Raw genomic sequence first — 15,755 nt, 5'->3', positions numbered from 1 at the left:
TGGGAATTTTTTGGGGGGGGAAAAACGCACATTATACATGAGAAATTACAGGTATTTATCCCCTAAATTAGAGACACGCCCCAACCACGAATGGCATCACTCTTTGGGGGGCCAAAAGAACAGTTGTTAACGTGTTAACATTGTAGAAGCACTACCTGCCAAAAACAGCCGTTTGGATGGATTTTAACGAGGGTGATTCCAGAGTGAGAATATACTTATAGCCATATAAAAAGGTATCATGTAGGGATACTTCAAATTTAAAAAAAATTAAAAAGAGACTAGACAATATGAACACCTAATGCATTGCCTAAGTTATCGTATCAGGACTCTGTATCCGCAGTTACTCCAAATCAAGTGGTGTGGACTCTTGACTCGGGTGCAAAAAATGTGATCGAGACATCCCTAACAATTATCTGAATGCCGAATACAACATGTCACACTTTAGCGATTCCATCTGAAAGGCACAGAAAAATGAACGCAGTCTTACTGCTATGCCTCTAATATGCATAAAAAGAACCCATGCACTTGGCTCTAGCTCCAAACCAGCTCAGGGTGAAAGGGACATACGAGTCTGGACAAAACCAGCAGTCAAACCAAAAGCCTCTTTCACACTGACCATCCAAGCCGGCATTATAAGGTCTGGTGTGTAAGACACAGATAAAGGATAGCAGGTTGAAGTTGACCCATGAAGCCGTAGTATCAGGAGATATGGCTGCAGCTATCGAATATTTTTAGAATCCAATATTCTAACTAGGCTTTACACGATCAGGATTTTTGGGGTCAATCACAGATCAGCGAGTTTAAAAAAAAAAAAAAAACAATAACCGATCACAAGATGGAGCAATGTGTCTATTTAAATGACTTGTTCATTTAACCTTATATACTTGTGTACTGTATCGTGAGTATCTTCAAAAGTATTCTCTAGCGTTTTAGACAAAAGGTAAAACATTAATGACCTCTACAGGGCATTCAAGGTTTGGCCACTGACATAAGTTTAGGTTTTCAGTCAGGTCAAACCAACATTACAACGAGAGAAATAATTGGTGCCATTGTCTAGTGTAATTAAATGACTTTATTGTAATTAAATTACTTCACACACACCAAAACTTTAGAGCATGATTCGACAGAACGCTGGCATGTTTACATAGAACCCTTAGTGCTAACACTAGCTTGCTAGGCTACATAACGTTTTTTTTTCCTGCTTGCGAGCCGTATCGTATTAAAAAGTACGTGAACATACCTCAAGCAATCCGTGAATGAACGTCCACTCCCGAGCACCGGTGATGACCACCACACCTTTTTCCTTATTTTAATATTTTTGCCCCCACACAATACATTTGTGATCCATTTTGTTGTCGTTGCCAAGGTAACGAGTGCATCCGATGGCATTTGATTTGACAAGATAAAGCCCAGTGTTGGTAAAAGACGGGATGCAGTGGTATTGGAATACAAGATTTTATTGCAGTAGTCTGACATAGTGCAATCGTGAAAGACCAAATTTCTCTTGTAGTCTGATCCACGCATTACGTGTTGTCAGTCGGAGGGACCGCAAAAAAGTCCCACATCGCCGAATGTTTTCTCACCGAGAAAAGATTGAAATACAACTTTATTGGCCGTGAGATAGTTACAGTACTACATCACAAGACCCGTGACAAGGCTAGAAATTAACGAGCTTTTGGATCGGTACACGACAATGACGTGGAGTAAATGTCTTTTGCGGAACTGATCAATTACGTCATTGATCGGATCAGTGAATTATGACAAAGCCGATCAGCATAAAATGCTAATTATCGGCCGATACCGATCAAGCCGATCAGATCGGTACAAAGTCTAATTCTAACAATTATCCCCTCGACCAAAATTTATTTTTACATTATTAAACAACAAAATGTGCATGTGATGTGCGGGTATTATTTATGTCCGCTTGGGGTCGCCATCATCACATCTAGTGAGTGATGTGGGCGTCAGCCAATGAAAGTAGACTTGGCTCAGGTTAGGGACTGGCTGTTAACTGGCTAACTGTTAGCCAGTCTGGACATCAGTTGTGGCGCTTGTCTATGAATGGTAATTATCTGTTTATTTTGTTAAAATTTGTTCAATAAAACAATTGAAAGATAAAACATTGTCTTTTACACATTCTTTCCTCCTTATTAACGTCTACATGGAGTGTGATGCGTGCCTCAGCAGTAACAATAGTCCATGTGTAAAAATGCCTGCAAAGCATCGAGATGGCTTTTGCTTCGATTTTTGATAATCCAATGATTCAATTTATTCGATTACTATAATTGTTGCAGCCCTTATGGTATATAGCAGGAAGCCACGACGTCACCGTCCCTGTCTCTTAATAGTATAGTTTGATTATGTATCCTGTATTATATTGTCTTGTAGATGTATTTTACTGCTTTTTTACATCATGGCCAGGGGACTACAGATGAAAACTAGCCTTCTGGCTAATTCTGGCTTTTTTAACCATGTGTACTTCATGTGTTTTATGAAATTGCATTGTCCCCTTTCAAAAATAAACTGAAACTGAAACTGTCCCTTTGTCGCTCTCCCAGACACACCAGAAAGTCTTGCTTCAGCAACTTCCGTCTGAAAGGCACGGGCAAATAAATGCTAGCGCTACCGTTTGTGCCCATTTGTGGGGCATGCAGCACGAAAGGGGCTAAATCTAAAACCGATCTACCCCTCAAGCCATGAAGCAGCGAATCAAGTTTTGGTAGCCACTATCCCATTTTCCATTTCAAGTCAATACCAGGCCATTCCGGGAATTTTCAAAGTGGTAAACTTTCTCTGGGAATTAATGGGACTTTATGAGAATAAACCAGGAATTTCCAAAAATAAAAATGAAGATTTGCTGTTAAAACGTAAAACATAGTAGGTGAAAATACTTTAGCATAATCCAGTACAGTGGCAGGTTGATTTAGGATTAGGACTGGGGATAAAAAAATTAAAAAAATTGTAAACTTGCGCCGCCGAAACCCATGTATCACATGGGCATTTATTGCAGACGGACGCAGTGTTAGGCAAATTATAAACTTTGCCAAAAATGACAAAGGAGCGTCTCTAAGTGATCTTTAAGACACTGCTAGATGTGTAATGTACATATAACATAATGAGTATGAGTGGGCTGAAAGGTAGTTACTGTTTTTTGACCTAAAATGGTAATTGCTAGCGTGCTAATGCTAATCGCGATAGCTAACCATTTGGCATTTTGCTGTCTCAAAATTGGTACACCAGATTTATACTCAGTACCAACATATGAAGTTTAAGGATTGAAGTCCATTGAGAATAAAATGCAAGTTAGCAGTTAAAAAATAAATAAATGTTACTAATAGTGAGGGGGCAATTATTATTCGATCAATAATAGGAAAAATTATTCTAAAAAGATTCTATAGTGACAGCTCTACTAAGGAGTACCCCAAATAATGCATTTTTCGCGTTACCAGCCGTCGCTTCATAATTTTTTTGCTTCGTGCTGCAAGCCAAAATTGTAATCACTATACGTACGGCTATGTTACAAAAAATGACAATTGGTTCAATCCACATGAGGTTTTTACACCATTTGATTGACCATTTGTCAGCCTGCACCTTTCACACATAACAGAGTGCGGCCGAACATTACAGCAAACGGGTGCTACCTTTCAAACAGCCTACAGGGAATCCTGCCTTCAGAGTTTTTAACACAAAAGGGTGGGGGAAGTGAGCGTGAGGTGTTGAATTTCACAGTCCCCATTCGTGTCGGTACCTTTCACACAAAACAGCCAACGGGAAAAGCCCTAAAGAAACCACCTTTGAAATACGGTGTGAAAAGGGATACAGACAATATACAGTTTACATGTATAATAATTTACTAGTAGTAAAGGCCTCATTATACTCCCGCGGTCGCGCGGCCGACAACACCCGCATTGCATCACGTGACTGACAAATTGTCCCGCGCGGCCCCTCTGTGTAGCTTGCCGCGCACACGGCAAAAATAGTTGCTGTGCGTCGAACGCTGCGGAGATCATCTCTCGTGATTGGTCCGTTTTAGTCACATGCTGACGATGACGTACTCAGCGTGCCCCTTGGTTCCACATAGCACCTATGACGCCGCCTTCTCGATCGATTTTGCAGCATAATTAAACGTGTCATCTAGGTCCATTTGTTTTAGCAGATTCTGTTCCACGGTCACAATTGTTGTTGCTTTGTTCCTTGTTACGGAAAGGAAAGTAAAAACGGCTACCGGAAATGGAAAAAAAAAATGCAGAGGAAACGCCACCCTGTGGTGTCCTAGCCAATGCCAGACGTAGCGACAACCCCAACTTGGAGGAGAACTGCAGCATACATTCAAAACAGCGCGCGTGGGTTGCGCTCGAGTATAAAGGCAAACTGCGTGCGGGATAGCCGCAGTGCTGTCAGCGCGGTCACCGTCTCCGCGAGTATAAAGAAGCCTTTAGCCCATTGCACTATTCTAGAAATACACAATTTCACCACAGCACTTTTGATAGAAAAACATTTGATCTTTCTGAACCATTTTTGCTTTTGGTCACCAAAAATGTATGGCGCAACCATTTGTATAAAAAGTAGCCAATTTGTTCTAGCTTTTAAAATCGATTTTGTGTTAGCGCTGCCGTTTTGTGTAGTATTAATGGGTACAAAATTTATTTTAAAAACATTGTAAGTGTTTTCACGTTTGGTCTCCGAAATATAATGGGTAAACCATTGGGAACACGGGCGGCTGTTTCATTATGGCATTTCAAATCAATTTAATGATCGCACTGCCATTTGACGAAATATAAATGAGTAGAGCAACGATAAAATAAAATAAAAAAAACAGAATGTTTAGCGTTTAGTTTCTGAAAAATAATAGCTGAAGCATTTTGAACACAGGTGGCCAATTTGCTCTGGCATTTAAAATTGGTTTAGAGATAGCGCTGCCATTTTGAGTACCGTATTTTCACGACCATAAGGCGCACTTCAAAGTCTTACATTTTCTTCAAAATGGACGGGGCGCCTTATAATGCGGCACGCCTTGTGTGCGCACAGAGTTCCAAAATCGGTAAATGTTGTTGTGTGACTTGGATGAGCGCTCCGCCCGACTGACTGGGAGCATTTCCTGCCGACACGCTGCTTATATAGAGGAAAGGCGGACGTGACTGAGGACAGCGTGTGGACGTTAAAGGGGGAAGGGTGCGCATGAAAGAGGACGCTAAAGGCACGCCCCCGGTAGGTATATAGCGCCGGGGTGTGCATTGTGCAAAACGACATCGGTTTGGCTAAGGACCCCCGAAAACGGCACCTACGAAGAGACACGCTTACGGAGCACAGTTTAAACCGCGAGCTATCAGTTACGCGGAGGAACACGGGAATCGAGCAGCCGCCAGAGAATTCGAGATCAACGAATCCACGGTTCGCAAGCGGAGGAAGCAGGAAAACGCCGGCATCGTCGCCGAACGGCCCCCCCGGCGACGAGACAGACTCCGACAATGACGAGAGGGAACCCGTCGTGTTTGATGGAGAACTTGCCCAGCTGTTCATTTCGGATACAGAAGATGAGGACTTTGATGGATTTGTGGATGAGGATTGATCCAAAAAATAACACGAGTACATTGATAAATACTTCAATAAAGTACAACCGAATTCAGTTTTGCTCCCGCTGCCTTTTTAAAACCATATACTAGCATGCATGCTACCGTATGTTTTACCATGCATGCATGCTAGCGCATGTTTTAAGCTAGGCGCATGTTTAACCATGCCTGCGCTCATTAATACGGTGCGCCTTATGTATGCGTTAAATACAGACATAGACCCCGTAACTGAGACTCCGCCTTTTAATACGGTGCACCTTATGGTCGCGAAAATACGGTAGTTTTAATTAAGTACAATGACAATTTAAAAACACATCGGAAGTGTTTTCGCCTTTGATCTCTGAAATATAACTGCTCAACCATTTTGGAACACAGGTGGCCATTTTGTTCTGGCATTTGTAATATAAATAATGACAATAACGATTAAAAAAATAGTTTTTTCATGTTTGGTTTATGAAAAATAGCTCAACCATTTGGAACATGGGGCATTTTGTTCTGGCATTTAAAATCAGTTTAGCGATAGTACTGCTATTTCGTGTAAAACCCCAACTCCAATGAAGTTGGGATGTTGTGTTAAACAAATAAAAACAATACAATGAATTGCAAATCATGTTCAACCTATATTTAATTGAATACACTACAAAGACAAGATATTGAATGTTCAAACTGATAAACTTGATTGTTTTTAGAAAGTTGAGGAATGCTCATCAAACACCTGTTGGGAACATCCCACAGGTGAACAGGCTAATTGGGAACAGGTGGGTGCCATGATTGGGTAGAAAAGGAGCTTGGCTGAATTGCTCAGTCATTCACAAACAAAGATGGGGCGAGGTTCACCGCTTTGTGAACAAGTGCGGGAGAAAATAGTCGGAACAGTTTAAGGTCAATGTTCCTCAACGTACAATTGCAAGGAATTTAGGGATTTCATCATCTACGGTCCATATCATCATCAAAAGGTTCACAGAATCTGGGGAAATCACAGCATGTACGCGGCAAGGCCGAAAACCAACATTGAATGCCCATGACCTTTGCTCCCTCAGGTGGCACTGCATCAAAAACAGACATCGATGTGTAAAGGATATCACCAGCATGGGCTCAGGAACACTTCAGAAAACCAATGTCAGTAAATACAGTTCGGCGCTACATCCGTAAGTGCAACTTGAAACTCTACTATGCAAAGCAAAAGCCATTTAGCAACAACACCCAGAAACGCCGCCGGCTTCTCTGGGCCCGAGCTCATCTAAGATGGACTGACGCAAAGGGGAAAAGTATTCTGTGGTCCGACAAGTCCACATTTCAAATTGTTTTTGGAAATTGTGGACGTCGTCTCCTCCAGGCCAAAGAGGAAAAGAACCATCCGGACTGTTATGGACGCAAAGTTCAAAAGGCAGCATCTGTGATGGTATGGGGCTGTGTTAGTGCCAATGGCAGGGGTAACTTACACATCTGTGAGGGCACCATTAATGCTGAAAGATACATACAGGTTTTGGAGAAACATATGCTACCATCCAAGCAAAGTCTTTTTCCTGGCTTATTTCAGCAAGACAATGCCAAACCACATTCTGCACGTGTTACAACAGCGTGGCTTTGTAGTAAAAGAGTGCGGGTACTAGACTGGCCTGATCCAGTCCAGACCTGTCTCCCATTGAAAATGCGTGGCGGATTATGAAGCGTAAAATACGACAACGGAGACCCCGGACTGTTGAACAACTGAAGCTGTACATCAAGCAAGAATGGGAAAGAATTCCACCTACAAAGCTTCAACAATTAGTGTCCTCCGTTCCCAAACGTTTATTGAATGTTGTTCAAAGAAAAGGTGATGTAACACAGTGGTAAACATGACCCTGTCCCAGCTTTTTTGGAACGTGTTGCAGCCATAAAATTCTAAGTTAATGATTGTTTGCTAAAAACAATAAAGTTTATCAGTTTGAACATTAAATATCTTGTCTTTGTAGTGTATTCAAAAGAATATGGGTTGAACATGATTTGCAAATCATTGTATTCTGTTTTTATTCACGTTTAACACAACGTCCCAACTTCATTGGAATTGGGGTTGTAGTTAAAATGAGTACAACAACGATTTTAAAAAACATATCGCAACTACTTTCGCGTTTGGTCTCTGAAAAATAAGATCGAGCCATTTGGAAGATAGGTGGCTCTTTTGTGCTAGCAAGTAAAACGGATGTAGCGATATCACTGCCATTTCGGAATATAAATGAGTACAGTAACAAATCCAAAACTAAATCATGGGAATTTTGCGTTTGGTCTCAGAAAAATAATAGCTCAACAGTTTGGAACATGTGGCTATTTTGTATTGGCATTTAAAATTCGTTAGGCGTTAGTGCTGCCATTTCGCGTAAGATTTATAATAAGTACAATAGCATTGTTAAAAATCACATCTGAACTATTTTAGCATAACTTTGTAACAAAGGTGACCATTTCGTACTGGCATTTAAAATCAGTTTCGCAATAGCATTGCCATGGAACTGTTATTTGTGTTGGGTCTTTGAGATGATAGCTTCACCATTTGAAATTAGCATAAATCAAAACATTTTGTTTAGTCATAAGCAGACATCCATGCAAAATAGATAGCTCTCCTTGCCCACACGCAAGGGTGTTGCAGTACCGTAATGCCCCATTTTTTTCAACTCACTCAAGCAGCGGCATATCCGAAACTCTAATTTTGCCACACCACACAAAGCAAAAAGTAGCAACGTGACAAGTGGCTGCCATCTTTGTGGAATAAAAAAATAAAAAAAGAGCACTTCAAACACCTCTAAAATCCTTCGTAAGAAATCAATTCAACCAAAAAAATACTCATAATTGATTGCTGAAGTACATTATCTATTCTACTTCCCACACTGCTCTTCTCACCAATGTTCCTTTTGCGCTAGTTAAGTCGAGTTTTTAGGGGAAATGACGCGTCATAAAATGTGGACACTTCAATGTCTCGGAATTTGGGCCTATAAAAGTGACTTGTCAGCCAATCAGAGAAGGCGTTCCCTGAAGAGCAGATAAAATGAGACGGTCGAGGAGAAATAAATACGTAAATAATAAATTTGAGTGTTTTACTTCAATTTGAGAGCCGTTTTTGACCAGCTTATATTTTCCCCAACTGTTCTATCTTGAGAGACAAGCTTAAATTTTCTAAATTCCTGGTTTAATGCCATCCATTTCCATAAATCCCGGTTAACTCCCGTAGAAAGTTTCCAACTTTGAAAATTCCTAGAATTTGCATCCCTATTTGGAACACCAGTGGCCATTTTGTTCCGCCATTTAGAATCAGGTTTGCGACACCGCTGCTTTTACGCATAAGAAACACGAACATAATAATGTTTAAAAAACACACACACATTGGAACTCTTTGGTCTTCGACAAATAAAAGCCCAACCATCTGGAACACAGGCGGTCATTTTGTTTTGGCATTTTAAACTGGTTTAGCGACAATGCTGCCAATGCGTGTAATAAACTATAGTAATGTCAAAAATATGTTTTTAAAGGCATTTGATTAAATTTAGTTTTCAACTCGGGACAGCTTTAGTGTAAATAAAACTTGTCTCTGAGCATAAAACAACTAAACACAAAAGTCGAGCTAGCCGTCGCTAAATTGGGTACACCCTGCTCTCGGGGGCCCCCTATCGGTGTGGCGCCAACAAAACGAGACTCGATTATTGTTATTTTCAGAAAAGTGTCAAATTTAGGCTCACCCGCTCCACGCTGACAGCCTCGCAAAAAACTTTGACAGCTTGGGCGAAGGGCGTCGCTTTTCTTTTTTACAGACTTGCGGGCGTCAAGCTTCCCTCCGTGGCGAGCGGCCGCGACGGTGGTGTGGCTCCGGCCAGCCAACCAGCCCCGTCGGCCCCGTCCTGCCGCTTGCTACGGCCGACGTAGCCAGCGGGACGTGTGAAGGTCGACCAAACGACGGGGAAAAGAGAGGGCCCGAGGCGGAATTACCTCTTAACCGCGCTGTCTTGGCATCCTCCGGTCGCCGCCGCGCTGACGCTCCACCGTAAAATGGCTGCGACGAGAGCGGAGCGGCTGACGGAGGCAGCCGGGGAGAAAGGAGAGGGGGCGGGACAAGAGGCCAGAGAAGGGTGGGGGTGGGGAACCGGGCCGACAAATGTGGGGAATTACTCCCAAAATAATCCCCTCCGACAATACGACCAAATACCGTGACTGCACTAGTGAAACTGTAGTGTGCGTTAACACGGAAAAGTAAAAAAAAAAATTCATAAAGTCTGGCAATCTGACACCAATGTTGGCTCGTGACGTCACGGGTGGAGGGCGTGGCTTGGGTTATTTTCGTATTTGTCGCCTAAACCCTTGAAAAACGACTCTCAGCTACTTTTAGCTATAGTATTTTCTAATTTTAACATAGCTGCTCATAATAGAAACGTTTACACGAGGGAGGTCGAAAAAATTTGGGTCTAAAGAAAATGTTCATACTTTTTTGGTCAAGATGGGGCAGTGCCCCACCGCATCAAGCTCACGAACAAAAATCACAGCTACTTTCATCGTTATTATCTTTTGAACGTACTGGATAGTTTTAAAACATTTTAACAAAGGATTTCTATGATTTAAAAAACCCAGGATGTCAAAATATTATTTTTAAAGTGGCACTAAGCAGGCCCATAAAATGTCATGAAAATTCGACACACCACAGACATGTTAAAAAGCCAGCCAAATTTGAATGAATAAAAAAATAAAATAATCGCTAAGTATATAAAATCAGGTATCTAGTGAGGGGTGCTTCGGGAGTACGGGGTATAGAACCCACTGATACAAGTTGTTCGGTCCCTGTACGAACAGTGTCAGAGTTTGGTCTGCATTTCCGGCAGTAAGTCGGATTTGGTCCGGTGAGTGTTGGACTGCGCCAAGGCTGAACTTTGTCACTGATTCTGTTCATAACTTTTTTGGACAGAATCTCAAGGTGCAGCCGAGGCGTAGAGGGGTCCGGTTTGGTGCCCTCAGTATTGCATCTCTGCTTTTTGCAGATGATGTGGTTCTGTTGGTTTCGTCAACCCCTGATCGCCAACTCTCACTGGAGCAGTTCACAGCTGAGTGTGAAGCGGCTGGGATGAGAATCAGCACCTCCAAATCTGAGACCGTGGTCCTCAGTCGGAAAAGGGTGTAGTGCCCTCTCCGGGTTGGGGATGAGATCTTGCTCCAAGTGAAGGAGTTCAAGTATCTCGGAGTATGGTTCACGAGTGAGGGAAGAATGGAACCAGAGATTGACAGGCGATTCGGTGCAGCGTCTGCAGTGATGCGGACTTTGTATCAGTCCGTTGTGGTAAAGAAGGAGCTAAGTCGAAAGGCGAAGCTCACAATTTACCGGTTGATCTACGTTCCTACCCTCACCTATGGCCACGAGCTGTGGGTCGTGTTGACCGAAAGAACAAGATCCCGGATCCAAGCGGCCGAAGTGAGTTTCCTCAGCAGCGTGTCCGGACTGTCCCTTGGAGATCGGGTGAGAAGCTTTGTGATCTGGGTGGGTCTCAGAGTAGAACCGCTGCTCCTCCGAATCGAGAGGAGCCAGATGAGGTGGCTCGGCCATCTGATTAGGATACCGCCCAGGCCCCTACCTGGTGAGGTGTTCCCCGGATGCACCACCAGGAGGAGACTCAGGGGACAACCCAGGACACGCTAGAAAGCCTATGTCTCCCGGCTGGTGGGGAATGGCTCTGGATCCCCCCGGAAGAGCTGGATGGAGCAAGTGCCCCTGTGACCTGACCTCGGATAAGCGGAACAGAATGGATGGATGCATGGATGGATAATATCAAGCTACCCAAGAAGACATGTTATCTCTGGTGTCACCCGACCAGGACTGCTGTCTTTCGTCCTGTGCTGGTTCTGCCCATTACTCGTCCAAGGATGCAGTTGAGTTTTTCCTTGCCCGATTGGGGGGATTAGATGGATGGGATGTGGTTAATTATTGCCAACTGTGGGCGTGTGAAGCCCTTTTCGATTCTTTTGTGATTAAGGGCAATAAATATAAACTTGACTTCAATTACATGTACTCTATAATGTACAGTATAATGTCTGAACTCTGAGTATGGGAGGGGCCTGATGATTTGTAGTTGTGACAGTGGAACCTCGGTTTACAAATGTTCATACTTGTAAGGGCAAGTCGGGCAGTGCCCCACCAATATTCCAAGACCAAAGACCACAAAAACAGTTAATAATAATAATACATTACACTTATATAGCGCATTAAAGATGCATTATTCATTCAGTCCTCAGTCACACACTGTAGTGGTAAGCTACATGTGTAGCCAGAGCTACATTTTTTAGATTTTTGCGGGGTGGCGGTGGGGTACAGGGCCGACCAAAATAATCCCTTAGTGTTTGTAAACGCAAAAGGAAAGTAAAAAATTCTAGAAATATGACACCAAGGTTGAGTCGTGACGTTACATCCCGTGAGGGTGGCTTAGGTTACTTACTATATGTATTTGTTGCCAAAATACTTGAAAACAAGCCTCACAGATACTTCCAGCCTTAATATTTTCTCTCTTTAACATAACAGTGGAACTTGAGTTTACAATGACCCAGTTTCTGAACAATTCGGTTTCCAAACTAAATTTTCAAAGAAAAAATATCCCGGTTCATGTGCTATTTCCGGGTCAACAATATAGTGCTGAATTGTTGCGATATAGTCTAGCCGAAGTCAGAGGGCCAAATGTTTGGAGATCTGTATTCAAGCCAACCATCTTTTCTTTGTAGTTCTACATCAAAAGACTTCCTTCAACCATTTGTACGTTTATTAGGGTTTTCCTTCTCTGCCCAGACAGTAACATGTCTTGGGTTCACAACAGGCATCCGGTCTGCAAAGAGGACTGTTTTGCATCTTATAAGATAAGGGTACCAGGTGTGAACTTAGCTAGACTGTGAGGCGCCAGCAAGCGGGTGTGGTTCCAAATATGGTCATGAGGAACGACCATCTTCCGGGTACATGTAATTCCACGCCCAGAGTTAATTAAACCTTGATAAAGTGAGATCCAGGGTTTTTTTGTTGTCCTGGCTTTGTACGCAGCTGCTATGACACTAAGGCTTGTTCAATAAATCAAATTAGCCCAAACGCCAAGTGTCTCAAAGTCTTCATTCATTCCTGCCCAACGGAAGGCGGAGGTCACGGGGCTGGGGCGTATACTTCCCTCTCCCACAATATAAGGACAAAGTGACGTCGTTTCGTTTGGCTATGCTGCTCAGTTGTGAGTTAGCTGTTTAGTTTCCATAGCAAGTCCCATTTACCACACCAGCGTGCAGTTAGCAAGCTAACGATGGCTACATCCCGAAAATGCGTCTTCGCTGGATGCCTCAAATTACAGAACACCTCGGTGACGTTTTTTAAGCTCCCCAAAAATTAGGAAATAAAAAAGCGATGGATTGACTTTTGAAGAATCGCAGAAGGCGAGCTGAACATCAACACCGCCACCAGCGGACTCCGCAGTGCGCATTTTACGACGGATAGTTTTGTAAACTTTCACCAGAGACAACATGGCTTCGTGGGTAACTTGATACTAGTGAATGGGGCGGTGCCAACTTTTTAACTACCTGTGCTTCCTCCTACCGTCCCGCTGTCATCGGGTGCCGTGTTCGGCTGTGACATTATGTCACCGACAACGAGGGTAAGTTGACTTGTGTGCTTACTTTTATGATTATAGTCCACAATAACTATTCCATTTTGAAGTTGAGCCTCCTAACGTGATCTTACATCGCTACCTGGGGGCTCCTCAGAGCTGAGGCCGCTGACGGATGGCGATCTCGTCGCCTGCATCACCTTCACGTTTGGTGTTGTGTCGGTGTGAAGTCTACGTACCAGACTTCTTCTTCTTCTTCTTCTTGATTTCCGGCAGGCTGGGCAAGTTAAACACAGCGGCGCACGTCACACATGCTTTCTGCTAGTTACATGCCCACACTGCTTTCGCTCCAACACACGCAGTACAGTCGCCTGAATGTCACAAAATCAATTCGGGAATTTAAGCAACGACACAGAGCTGTTCTGTAAATTGTGGCAACTCTGGAAGATGCATTTTGGCTATATACATAGCTAGCTAGATAACGATATAGCTATCTACAAAGGCGTCTCAATTATTGTCAAACACTAAATGTGTTTCGAAACAAATTTCTGAAGTCACTTTACAGGGTGCACACGAACAAAGAGACAATGGGGGGGAACACAAACTATCCTGAGGAGGCGCCAGTCACAGGCAGCGAGTGTCTGCCGGGGTTCCACCTTAATGTGTATGTGTTCACTGTGATGGGTAAAATGCAGAGAACAAATTGCATGCGCATGCATGCATGTTCATGACAATAAAGGTGATTCTTCTTCTTCTTAACTTGGCTTCGACACACAGAAAGAGCTAGCTGGTGATAGCGTTAGCCTGGCTTCGTGGTGTAATGGTTCCCTGTAAATCGAATTACCGTTCTTGTATTTTAAGACGCCACCTTTCGCCGCCCGACTACCCGGCCTTGTTTACGTTCGCCAGGTATACCGCTCGGCCAAAATGGCCGCCACATCCCATAATCCAACACGGTCCCCGAAGCATACAGTACTGCCTGTGAAAAGGGTCAAGAGTTGCACAGGTGTATGCTAGCTATATTATTTCGTCATAGTAAAAAGTGTTTTTACTTATTTCTAGATTATACAGCATTTTTTAACCAGACACCAATAAAAGTAAGGTAAATATAACGTTATTGTGGTGCTGGAATGAATAATTTATTTTATTGGGAACTACTGCAAACATTTCGGTTCGTGAATGGAGTCACTAAATAAAATTTGTAAACTGAGGTTCCACTATAGTTATAGAAACATGCTTTAATGAGTGAGGTTTACAATTAAAAAAAGAAAAGAAAATGTTTCTACTTCTTGCGGCAAGTTAGACAGTGACGCACGACATCCAAGCTTGCGAACAAAGATCACAGGTTCTTTTATAATTATTGTTCTATCATCATAACATTGCAGATAGTTTTTAAAATATTTTTTTACGAGGGAATTTTCCAATTAAAAAAAAATACAAAAACTACTGATGTACATGTTGGGGCAGGTTAGACAGTGCCCCACCAGTTGGTGCTTCCTTTTTGATTCATTTAAACAAAGTGGATAGGAAAAAAAAATAATTCACATGGGAATTTTGCAATAAAAAAATAAAAACAATTGATGTGGGTTGTCGGATTATTTAAGAAAAAAAAATCATTGGGGATTTTTGCAATAAAAAAAGACAAAAAACATTGATGTTGGGTCAGTTCAGATAGTGCCCCACCACATCCAGCACATGGCGCTTCTTTTTAGATTCATTTAAAAAAAAAGTGGATATTGTATAAACCTTTTTTTTTTATGAGGGATTTGTTTCAGTAAAAAAGAAACTATTGACATACTGTGTATGTGTTCATTGTGATGGGTTAAATGCATTTCAACATAGCGGATTGTTTATTATTATTATTTTTTTATATCTTGTGGGAATTTTGTAATAAAGAAAAAAAGAAATATTGACATTTTGGGGCTAGGTGTGCAGTGCCCCACTACATCTGGCAGATGGCGTTTCTTTATTTTGATTCATTTCAACAAAGCAAATAGTGAAAACAAAAATCAGGAGGGAATTTTGTTAAAAAGAAAAAAGAAAAACAATTGCTCTGTGTTTTGGGGCAGGTCAGGGAAGTGCCCACTACAATCATTCCAGAACCAAGAATTTTTTTTCCCCAAAGGAATTTCGCTATTACATTTTTTTCAAATAAATGACATACTTTTGGGGGCAAGTTGCGTAGTGCCCCGCCGCATTCGCTTCTGTTGTGAGGTTGGGGCAAGTTGCGTAGTGCCCTGCCGCATTCGCTTCTGTTGTGAGGTTAACACGTTATGAATAAACTTTGCTCAGAATTCTTATAAAGGCTTTTTTTTTTTTGTGTGTGTGTGTGTGTGTGGAATTAAGAGGTGTGATCGTTGCTGCCGCCTCGCTATGTGCCAAACCGTCGGATCCTCGCAGTGACGACACAAACCGGCGGTCGTAGATCGGATTACCGATGTTCTGCTGAGCTGTAACAGGTTTCACTGGTTTTGATGACGTGTTTATTCCTAGTTTGGCAATTGGTAGGGTTTCAAGACAGATAGGGATTCAAAGGAGGGTTTGAAGCCCGAGTTAGCGTTTCTAGTCAGGGTTAAGGTTTCAAGCAAGATTTATAGTTTTAAAGGAC

At 42.4% G+C, this 15,755-nt stretch overlaps 1 protein-coding gene across 4 annotated transcripts in view; it reads right to left on the bottom strand.

Moving 5' to 3' along the window:
* Positions 1–9,771, bottom strand: part of ccdc71 (coiled-coil domain containing 71) — a 38,166-nt gene extending 28,395 nt beyond the window's left edge. The window contains exon 1 of one of the 4 annotated variants that reach the window (XR_009790312.1): positions 9,278–9,771. The gene's annotated coding sequence lies outside the window, so the exon portion shown is untranslated. The remainder of the gene's footprint in view (positions 1–9,277) is intronic. The other 3 variants (XR_009790311.1, XM_061786430.1, XM_061786432.1) reach the window with 3 other exon arrangements.
* Positions 9,772–15,755: the final 5,984 nt, after the last annotated feature.

This window comes from Phyllopteryx taeniolatus, chromosome 9, assembly GCF_024500385.1.
Source record: "Phyllopteryx taeniolatus isolate TA_2022b chromosome 9, UOR_Ptae_1.2, whole genome shotgun sequence".
Classification (NCBI taxonomy): Eukaryota; Metazoa; Chordata; class Actinopteri; order Syngnathiformes; family Syngnathidae; genus Phyllopteryx; species Phyllopteryx taeniolatus.
Note: the sequence above shows the minus strand (reverse complement) of the source record. Positions and strands in the feature narration are given on the sequence as shown.